Source organism: Lygodium microphyllum, chromosome 3, assembly GCF_053477565.2.
Source record: "Lygodium microphyllum isolate KBCC chromosome 3, Lygodium_microphyllum_v1.1.10, whole genome shotgun sequence".
In the NCBI taxonomy this organism is placed as follows: domain Eukaryota; kingdom Viridiplantae; phylum Streptophyta; class Polypodiopsida; order Schizaeales; family Lygodiaceae; genus Lygodium; species Lygodium microphyllum.
In genome coordinates, this window is record NC_141137.1 from 48,125,718 (window position 1) to 48,136,327 (window position 10,610).

A 10,610-nucleotide genomic window follows, 5' to 3' on the forward strand; every position below is an offset into this window, starting at 1 on the left:
TTTAGCGTGATTGTAAAGATGACTACAATTAGATCAATTATTGTCTTGGCTTTCGGTTGGAATTTATACCAAATGGATGTTAAGAATGCATTTTTGAATGGCACATTGGAAGACGAAGTGTACACAAAACAGCTAGAAGGGTATGTACATCCAAAGTTTCTGAATCATGTGTGTAAGCTAAGGAAGGCACTATATGGATTGAAACAAGTACCTAGAGCTTGGTGCAGAAGAATCAATAGGTTTCTATGCATCATTAGATTTCAACAAAGCATGGCTAATTATTCACTCTATGTTAGACACATAAAGGATGGAATGTTGGTTGTTGTTATTTATGTTGATAACCTCATCATAATAGGTTTACTTGAGAAAGAGATTGTAGAAATGAAGCATGGTTTGTGCAAGGAGCTTGATATCAAAGACCTTCGATTATTGAGATATTTTCTAGGCACTTAAATAATTGATACACCACATGGAACTTGATTGGTGCAAAGGCAATACTCCTTGGAGATCTTGGAATAGTATGGGATGATATCATGAAAGATAGTTGGTACACCATTGGACCAAAACATAAAGATGGTTGATGATGGACAATATATTGAAGATATTACCTTATTCAAGAATATGGTTGGTAGCTTGATCTATTTAACCATATTAGACGGACTAGAGCTACAGAAGTGGAGTGATAAGCCAATTCAAGTAAAGGCCATGCAAGTCATACTTGGATGTAGCAAGAAGAGTGTTGAGGTATATGAAGCAGACAATGAATTATGACATGTTCTATGAAAAAGAAATATAGCCTACATTTTTTGGATACACAGATGTTCATTAGGTAGGAAATACTATGGAGAGGAGATCTATAATGGATATGATCTTTCATTTGCTTTAGCCATTTTTGTTGAGAAATCAAATGAATGTATGCCCATAGAGGCTGGAGAGAGACTTGCCCATAAATGGCTTTGTATGAGAGATAAACAATGATATATGCTCTAGGAAGAGATGTCCTAAATCCCATAAGCACAGTGAGGAAGAGTGGAACCATCCAAAAGCTTTACAAGCATATACTTGGCTCTATTTTCAAGTAAGGTACCATCATTTTGTGTCACTCAATATTATATTTATGAGTCCAAGTTAGTCTATCTTGAAACCTAATTCACTTGAGTTACAATCCTTATCTTAGTCATGTTTTATGTGTATAACCTCCATCCGCCATAGCTAGCATAGCTTTAGATCCATGTTTCTCAACAATTGTAAGTTGGGGTGGCAAGAAGCAACACACAGTAGCATTGTCAAGTATTGAAGCTAAGTACATAGGAATAATATTCGCAACTTGTGAGTAGACATGGTTGACACTACTTCTATGCAACATGGAGATTGAGATAGATGGTGGAGTTATCATGCAAAATTTGGGGTCTAATTGAAAGGTGGAGTGGAATGTGGAAGCATGAGCAAAAGCAATAAGAGAGAAAGAGCTATGAAGGTTCAAACAAGAACTAATGTGTGTGAGAACTCTAACGATCACAATGTGTAACCTACCTTCCCTTATTCTATTGCCACTAAAAGCATTAAAGAGACTGAGCCCAAAGTGGAAGTACGTGAGGAGAAGCAAGAGCTAAGGTGGAAGGAGTGAGAGAACAAGAGAAAGAGACACAATATGTGGGAACTCCTATAGTCACAATGTGTGACTAGCCTTCAATTATTCAAATATCACGGAAAGAATAAAAATGAAGTAATAGTGATGGGTGCCTAACACCTGCAATGTACATGTGTGTCAGTACTATCAGTGTAACTAATACACAAGCAGCTAGGCACAAGTGCATTTACCCCCAACAACCTTCCACTTAATGGAGAATGTACCCCTAGCAAGAAAAGAATGAGAAAAAGGTGACTAGGTAAAAATGTACATGATTATAGTAGGATAAGGAAAGACGTCATCTCATCCAAAGCCCATTAACTTCCTAAGGAAGACAAAATGCTTCATTGAGTGACTTTTGGTGAGCAAATCTATAGGATTTTGGTCAGTTGAGATCTTGACAAGCTCAATGGACTTGTCCTAAATGATCTCTTGGATGAAGTGGTAATGCACCTCAATGCGCTTTGTCTTCACACGGAAGATCGGATTCTTGGCCAACTAAATAGCACTCATAAAATCCGAATGTAGTGTAGGGACCACATCAGTAATAGCAAGCTTAGACCACCAGGTGGCCCTAACCAGAGAGTCTCCTTGTTGTAAGTTGCAATGGTTGCAACATACTCAACCTTGGTAGTATAAAGGGCCGTAAAGGTGAAGACATAGCAAGAGGTGGACTTCCTACTGTTTGCATGTCCTACATAATCAGAGTTGGTGTATCCCAAGACTCTTGTATCCTAGCCACCATAACATATGCATATATCTATTGCACCCTTCAAGTACCACATAATACCCTTCATGGCATAAGGCTACTATCACGGGCCTTCTTCGTGTATAAATATGGATCCATATGATTGCGGGAATACTCGTGTGAATGGATGAAAGCATCAAACTTATCGTACCACTCCCTAGGTGCCTACTTAAGCCATAAGGACTCTTCTTCAATTTGCACACTAGATGTTCCTTGCCTCTTTCGATAAAGCCCTTAGGCTACTACATATAAATATCCTTGTGCCAGTACCCATTCAAAAAAGTCATCTTGATATCCATTTGATAAAGATCCAACTAAGCAAGAAATTCCAAGATCAAGTCATCTTGACCTGACAAAAGAGAAGATCTCATAAAGATCGACTTTCTTTTCTTGCTTAAATCCTTGAGCAACTAATTTGGCCTTGTTGGCTCTTTGGTTGACTAGGGATACTCTTTAACTTGTACATCCACTTACATGGCAATCCACACTTTTCATTAGGTAAGGATATTAAGTTTTATATATATCTACTTGCATGACAATGCATGCTTTCCATTAGGAAAAGGAAACTAAGTCCCATATACAATTCTTTTACAATGAATCAAACTTAGAATGCAAAGTCTCCCTCCCAAGAATGAGAATCACCTCTACGCATAGCCTCCTAATAGATAAGTGGCTCAATAGAGTCTGTTACCATGGCATAATCCATAGAGGGCTCATTGTGACATGAGGACATGCAGCTCAAGTAGAGTATCTCAAAACTAGCTATGTGGCTTGTGTGCCTTGTTCTCTTTGTCCAGCATCATGATCTTGCAAATCAACCAAATCTTGGGCCACTACATCATCAATAGCTATAGTAAGTTGTCTCACTATGGCAACCCAAGATGGGGGACTCCTCCTAATGTATACCTCAATCTCATGCTTTAGTCTCATATGCATCTTTTCCTCGTGGAAAATGACATCATAGTTGCAGATAATATTTTGAGCCTATACAGATCCCAAAGAGGATAGCCCATCTCACCCACATGCCCATATCCAAGAAATATGAATTTTATAGACTTTAGATCCAACTTACACTTGTCTTTGGGAATATGGCCGAAAGTCTATATCTAAGGACTTATAAGTGTGCATACAAGGGAGATTTACCAGTCCATATCTCCTCTGTCACTCTATCACCAAGAGCAATGCATGGGGATCTTTTAATGAGATACACAGTAGTAATAATTGCTCTAATCCAAAGGTGATGTGATAAGCTTGCATGACAAAGCATACTATGGAATCTTTCCTGAATAGTCCTATTTATGTACTCTACAATACCATTTTGGGGTGGAGAGTATGGAGCGACCAACTGTTGCTCAATACCCCTCTCACCACATAGTTGCTTAAAAGCCTTAGAGACATATTCATTCCCATTGCTAGATCATAGGCATTTCAGCCTATACCTAGATTGGTTCTCAACATTGGCAAGAAAGTGTTGAAATGTAGGCAAAATATCTTATTTCTACTTAATAGGATAAGCCTAAACCTTATGCAAATAATCATCCATGAATGCAACAAAATACTTTCTAATACTTCCTACGACCCGAGGACTCGAGGCCAGAGATATCTGAGTACAAAACAGCCAAATGCTCACCCACACGTGCAGAACTAGACTTCTTAGGCGAGTTACAAGTCTGCTTGCTATACAAATAATAATCAAATGAATCAAAACAAGAATAGTCCAAGGGCAGGAGACACTGCAAATAGGTCAATACTCTCATTCATTTTAGAGTTATGTGCCCAAGGTGATGATGCCGTAAAGATACATGTGAAAGATCGATCATAGCCAAGACATGGTCAATAGGTCCATAAACAAGCAAAGGGTAGAGGTAGCCAACCTTGGCACCTCTAGCAAAAACAAGACTTCCATGGGTGATCTTCCATAAAGAATCACCAAAAGATGCACAGTAGCTATTGAGAAGTGTGGATTGCATCAATATTCTTCCTATTGCTTCATAAGTATAGCACTCTCCACATCACTACATATAGAACCACCCTTAAGAGGATTAGTACTCATAGCAATACAAAATATATCCCATGACTCTAGTAGTGTGATAAACAAGAATAAAGACTTTATGTTATCCTCAAACTTGATCACCTACGAGATAAGTTGGCTGAAAACATAGTGGAACCCATTCAAATGAGTAGACATAGGGGTTCCCTTCTTCACCCAAGGGTCCACAAGCTTCTTCAAAACGTAATTGAGATACAAGACCCTGCTTGTCATAAAGATCAAGTATATTTTTCTATAAATCATATGCACCACCCTCAATAGAGATAACATTGAAATACACCTAATTAGACAAAGATGGTAAGATAGTGGACTTGCATAACTCATCAAGATCGTCCCAACATTTTGGCTTTATGCCCTTTGTTTTTAATTGCCTAATATGCTTTTTCTACACCAATGCTTGCCATATTTGCATCTTCCAATATTGGAAGTCGTTACTATCAAGATTTTAGATATTGAAAATAGCATTGTCAACCAATGCATGAGAAGTACACTCACCATAATAACTGTAAGTGATTGCAAAGTACAAGGGTATAGGCTATTGTAATTACCATCATTTTTAAGAGGACCTACCTGGGTGAGAGGGTAGGGATAAGAGAGGACATCCTTTGAGTGAAGGTCTGTCATATCCAAGTGTAGGTTACGCAAGCTTTTCACCAATTCATCCATAATATCCCCTTTATAGGTTAGACTAGCAAGCATAGCAGGTTCTTCAGTCATAGATACAAATGACTTTGTTGCAATTCCAGGACTTTTCATAGAAATTGTATGCGTAGACCCTATTCCCAACCTCAATCTCATCCTTTCTCACTTAACAATTTGTTGGAGAAAATGGCATCAAGGTTGACCCGAAAAAGATCCAATGTGTGAAAGATTGGCCTACTTCAACAAATACCACTTCATCGAGGGGTTTTCTTGGTTTGTCTTCTTTATACCGAAGATTTTTCAAGAATTATGCTCATGTGGCTCCACCATTGACCAATAGGTTAAAGAAATAATCTTTCTTTTGGGATGAAATAGTCGACAAAAGCTTCAATGAGCTAAAGCAACTTCTCATTTCAACACCTATATTGGTTTGTCCTGACTTTTCTAAGGTCTTTGTTATCTATGCGGATGCTCGTGGGAGAGAATTGGGGGCTATTTTAGACCAAGAACATGGTTTCATTGCATATGAGAGCAAAAAAATCGCTGAAAAAGAGAGGCAAATGCATGTATATGAGCAAGAGATGCTAGCTATACTACATGCAGTTAAAAAATGGCATCATTACCTCTATGGAAGTCACTTTAAGGTGAAAAGTGACCATAGGGTGTTGAAGTACTTTCTCGAAAGGGTTAACCGATGGGTGGAAGCATACTTAAGACACTATTGTGATGACATGCAATCATCTTGGGATAATTGGCTGCACCTTGCTAAATTTTGCTACAACAACACATATCATATGAGCATTGGGATGGCTCCTTTTGAAGCACTCTATGGATACAAGGTTCAAATTCCTTTAGCCATGTTTCATGAAGACATGAATCCACAAGCGAAGGATGAATTAGAAAGAATGGAGATGCTTATGAAGCAATGTAAAGAAAACATAACTAAGGCACAAGATGTCATGAAGTCCTTTGCTGATGATAGACGGAGGCACATGGAGTTTGATGTTGGAGATTGGGTCTTCTTGAAGGTGCCCAAGACTCATTATGCATCCCTTAAGGGTAGAAATAATAAGTTGGCTCACAGATTTTATGCCCCATATTTGGTGTTGGAAAAGATTGGAGAGCTTGTATATAAGCTCCAATTACCTTCAACTACTCGCATACATGACGTTTTTCATGTATCACAATTGAAGAAGTATATTGGGTAGGATGTACAAGTTATTGAAGAGCTTCCACCACTTGATGAAGATGTCATTGTTTATGAACTTGAGAAGATTATTGGGAAGTGTGAAAGGGTTCTTAGGAGCCAACCTCTTACTGAATTTTTGATCAAATTGAAGGGGCTACCTATGGAAGAGTCCACTTGGCAACCCTCTTCTTATTTGGATACTTTTCCATGGCTTTTGCAATATGAATGATGATAGTCTGTGCAGGGACAACTTGCTATTATAAAATATTGTTATTGATTAAATTGTCTTAGTGACATCAAAAAGTGATCTTGAAGGTATGGGATGATGCCTCATCTTGTGTATTTCATCTGTGCACTTTAAACACTGAATTTGGACACTCCAGTCAAAAGTTATGGCAATTTTACTGATGCAGCCTTGTTTGGATAGCAAGTAGTCAATTCATTGTTTCAAGTTCATTGTGATGTTTCTTCACACAAAGTGCTTCCACCTGCTTATGGATCTTCATCGACATAATTTGCTTCATTAAGATATATGACGTGCTCGCCTAACTGGCTGTCCAAGCACGTTTTAGCAGTCCATCGAGAAACGAATCTAAGTGTCACCACTCGGCACTCCCATGGAATGCCACGGGGTTTGTTGCCTACATCAATGGCTTGGGTACATGTCTTTGAAAGAAATAAAAGTATTGAGCATTATAGCACATTAAGAATGAGAAATTTTATGATATCAATATAACTAATTGTCTTGTATTTACAAAAGTATACCCTTTGGTGTAACGTGTCCGCTCCTCCGCTTGTGGGACACGTCTTAGCAGCCCATCGGGAAGAGAGTCTAGAAACCACCGCCTGGCACTCGCAAGGAATGTCACAGGGTTTGCGATCTAGGTCTTCCCGAGTCTGCCCCAAGCTGAAGTGTCCGACCGTTCCCACTTAGGATCAACCTGAAGTCAGGGTTTCTTTCCTAACGTCAAAGTCTCTAGGAATCCGAAGCAGATCCATATCCCACTTGGTTCAAGGAGAATGATAAACCAGAGGGATGAGTTGCTCCACCTCTCTGCCCATAAGGCATAATCCCATTATGATCCCCTAAAACGGCATGAATCGAGTTCTAACCATGCACTACCTAAAGATCGAATGACGATAAAACCTTCTAAGAAGTCTCTCAGTTCTCTCGGAGGCTGGACCACCCTACGGTAGGGAAGACTTGTCGACGGGGCTCTGCCCACCTGCTTTCCAATATAGGCATACTTTAGTTATCTAATTAGCCCCTATTACATTTATGTGTGACATTTAAAAGTAGCTTCCTTAACTAAGCCTTTTAGGAAACAAGATTCGTTCCCGTAATCTTATGGCACACAAAAACAATTTCAAACAGGTTCCTCAAAAGTCAACTTAATATTAGCATTTTAGCTAAGATATAAGTCTTGTTCAAAAGAGACAATATCTGCAATCCATGAGAATGCACTCTATTTCCTCCAAGATGCTTGCACTAGTAACATGGGCCCTTGAGAATCTATCTTGAGTCACGCAGATCGACTGAGTAGGACTCAAAGGTAGGAAATTTACAACCAGAGCCCCCTTGGCATCCAAGCGTCCTCCTACGTTCAAACCAACTCGGGGAGAGAACTCTCATGGCTGGTTCGGTCTATGTTCTTGTCACAACTATTTAGAACCCCCTTGGCTAGGGTTGGTGGCCAGCTAGGGGTGGTTTGGCATGCCTCCAAGAGTTCAAACTGATTCATTATTCCCATTTCTTTCATGAGTTTGGGGTCATACAATCCTTTTACAAGTGGTGTTTCTAAATTGACAAGCACAAACAATGGTGAAGGCGAGTGCTCGGAACAACTGCTAAGGTGGAGTCTCTATCTTTAACGCTCAGCGTTTGTCCTTCTTGCCTTGGCATCAATTTCCAATATCCTCCAAGGGATAGAGAATATCTTTTCAATTCCACTCCTTTGTGATAGGAGCGAGCAATTATGCAATTGGATCTATATCCAATATTTCTCTAATGGTAGTTGTCCTAGCTTGTTGGCCCTTAGTCCAGGGTTCTTGTCTTGGAAAAAGACCCTCGAGTCTTCTTGTATCAACATCAAATTGTATCATGGCTAAAGGCAATACCTTCGAGGTTGTTTTGGCTTTATCGCGGCCAGATGTAGGATAGAGACCAATGAGTGACTCACTTGTCTCAAGGTCAACATGAATGTAACAATAGTTTGACTCATTTACTTTTAAACCCTAAATAATTTGAGTTAAGCCCTAGCCTTACGTATCATATAGGATTCATCTTATTGAACTGCCTTGAGCAATTAAGCTTAGTACTTTATAAGCGCATCTTATGTCTATCCTTAAGAGAATCCCTAGTAGTGCAACTGGAACTGACCATGATGCCACACAATCTAGATACCAAACTTTCCTAAGACGATGATGCAATGTGGAGCTTCTACTCTTGGGAATTCCTTTCAATGCACTTATGCAAAACATAAATAGAGACTTGTATTTTTCTTTTGTGCGAGGGACATGAAGTTATCAGGCCTAATGCAAATGCGAGCTACTTCTCTTTAAAGGTTTATAGGAGCCTAATACTCGACTTAGTATTGCAACAACCCAACTATACTTAACCATTTTCGTGGCAACCCATGATCATCCTAAACTTGATTCAAGCCCTTACACCTACCTTTTCAATTTCGCAATGTAAAAATTATGATTTCCACCTAATGATGACTATACTTTATCGTTCTGATAATCCATTTTTGAGTTTCTTTTACCTCTCAAGCATGCCAATGCTAGTGCATAAATCTAATGCACTACGAGCACAATCAATAAAGTCCTTGATTTCAGTGTGCATCCATGCGTAATCTTTTATGCAAGTTGTTCGTTCTAAAACATGCCAGAGTGCAATAAAACACAGGGGGGGGAGGGAGTAGTATGATATGGAGCCCCCCCTTATCCCCATCAGGGCAACCAAGTGTATGGTCACCATGCAGCTGATGCCTCCTTGCTCCACATAAGCATTTTGGAAGGCCTCGATGCATTCTACCCATACGCGAATCCTGCCCCCCCTCCCCCTTAGTCGGCAACAACAGGTTGTCCTCTTCTAGCTAGAGCTCCCCCACGCCCACTAATCATCACACGGCAGCCCCCCTTCCGTCCGCCAATTGGCAGCATGAGTAAGGGGGCGTTTATTCTTTTTTTTTAATCGTTAATTAAAAGGGGGGGTCATTCGGCGAGGGTGGGAAATATTACATCCTTCCCCCCTTAAGGAATTGAGATGTCCTCATCTCGAAAGGATTTGGGGTATTGTTGGTTGAGAGTACTCTCGTCAATCCATGTGGCGTCTTCTTCTGGAAAGTCCTTCCATTGGATGAGGTACTCCTTGAGGATTCTATTCCTAAAATCTATTTTCTCAAATGTCTAGGATTCTATCTGGCCAGAGCTCAAGGGCTCCTTGGCTTGGCATTACAACTTGTTGATCATTGAGTACGTGGCTAGGATTGGATACATATTTGTTTAGTAGGCTAACATGAAATACATTGTGAACCTTTACGTTCTAAGGGATTTGGAGTTTGTAGGCATTGCGCCCTAGGCATTTGAGGATCCTGTAGGGTCCACAATACCGTGGACTCAAGTTTTTAAATTCTCCCAATGACAAGGAACTCTTCTTGGGTCGTACACAAATAAAAACCATGTCTCCCTCATTGAAGAGTCGCTCTTGTCTATTTAGATCTACATAGGCTTTCTGCCTATCCTTGGCGGCTCTAATGTCTTGTCTAATAGCCTTAACCTACTCATCCATTTCCTCGATCATTTCCTTAGAAGCTTCTATCCTTAAAGTAGGATCTGAAAAGTTCAATGAAGTACGCCAATCATGCCCATACAATGCTTGAAAAGGTATCATTTGAATGCTTTGTTGGTAGGAAGCATTATAGGTGAACTCTACCGATGGTAGATATTGGATCCATTTCCTAGGTTTACAACAACAATAATCTCTAAGGATATCTTCAATGACTTGGTTGACCCTCTCCATTTGGCCATCCATTTGAGGGTGATAGGCTGTACTGAAACAGAGTTGAGTCCCAATGGCCCCGAATATCCCTCTCCAGAAGTGAGATGTGAAGAGGGAGTCACGGTCACTAACGATCTTTTTAGGCAACCCATGGAGTTTGAATATCTCCTTGATGAACAATTTGGCAATATCTGAAGCTTTATAGTTTGTCTTAACTAGAATGAGATGTACAACCTTAGTGAGCATGTCTACTATAACCATAATTGAGTTATAGCCTCCTTGCACTACTGAAGATAACCTAACAACAAAGTCCATGCTGATAAATTCCGACTTCATTTGGGGGATGTC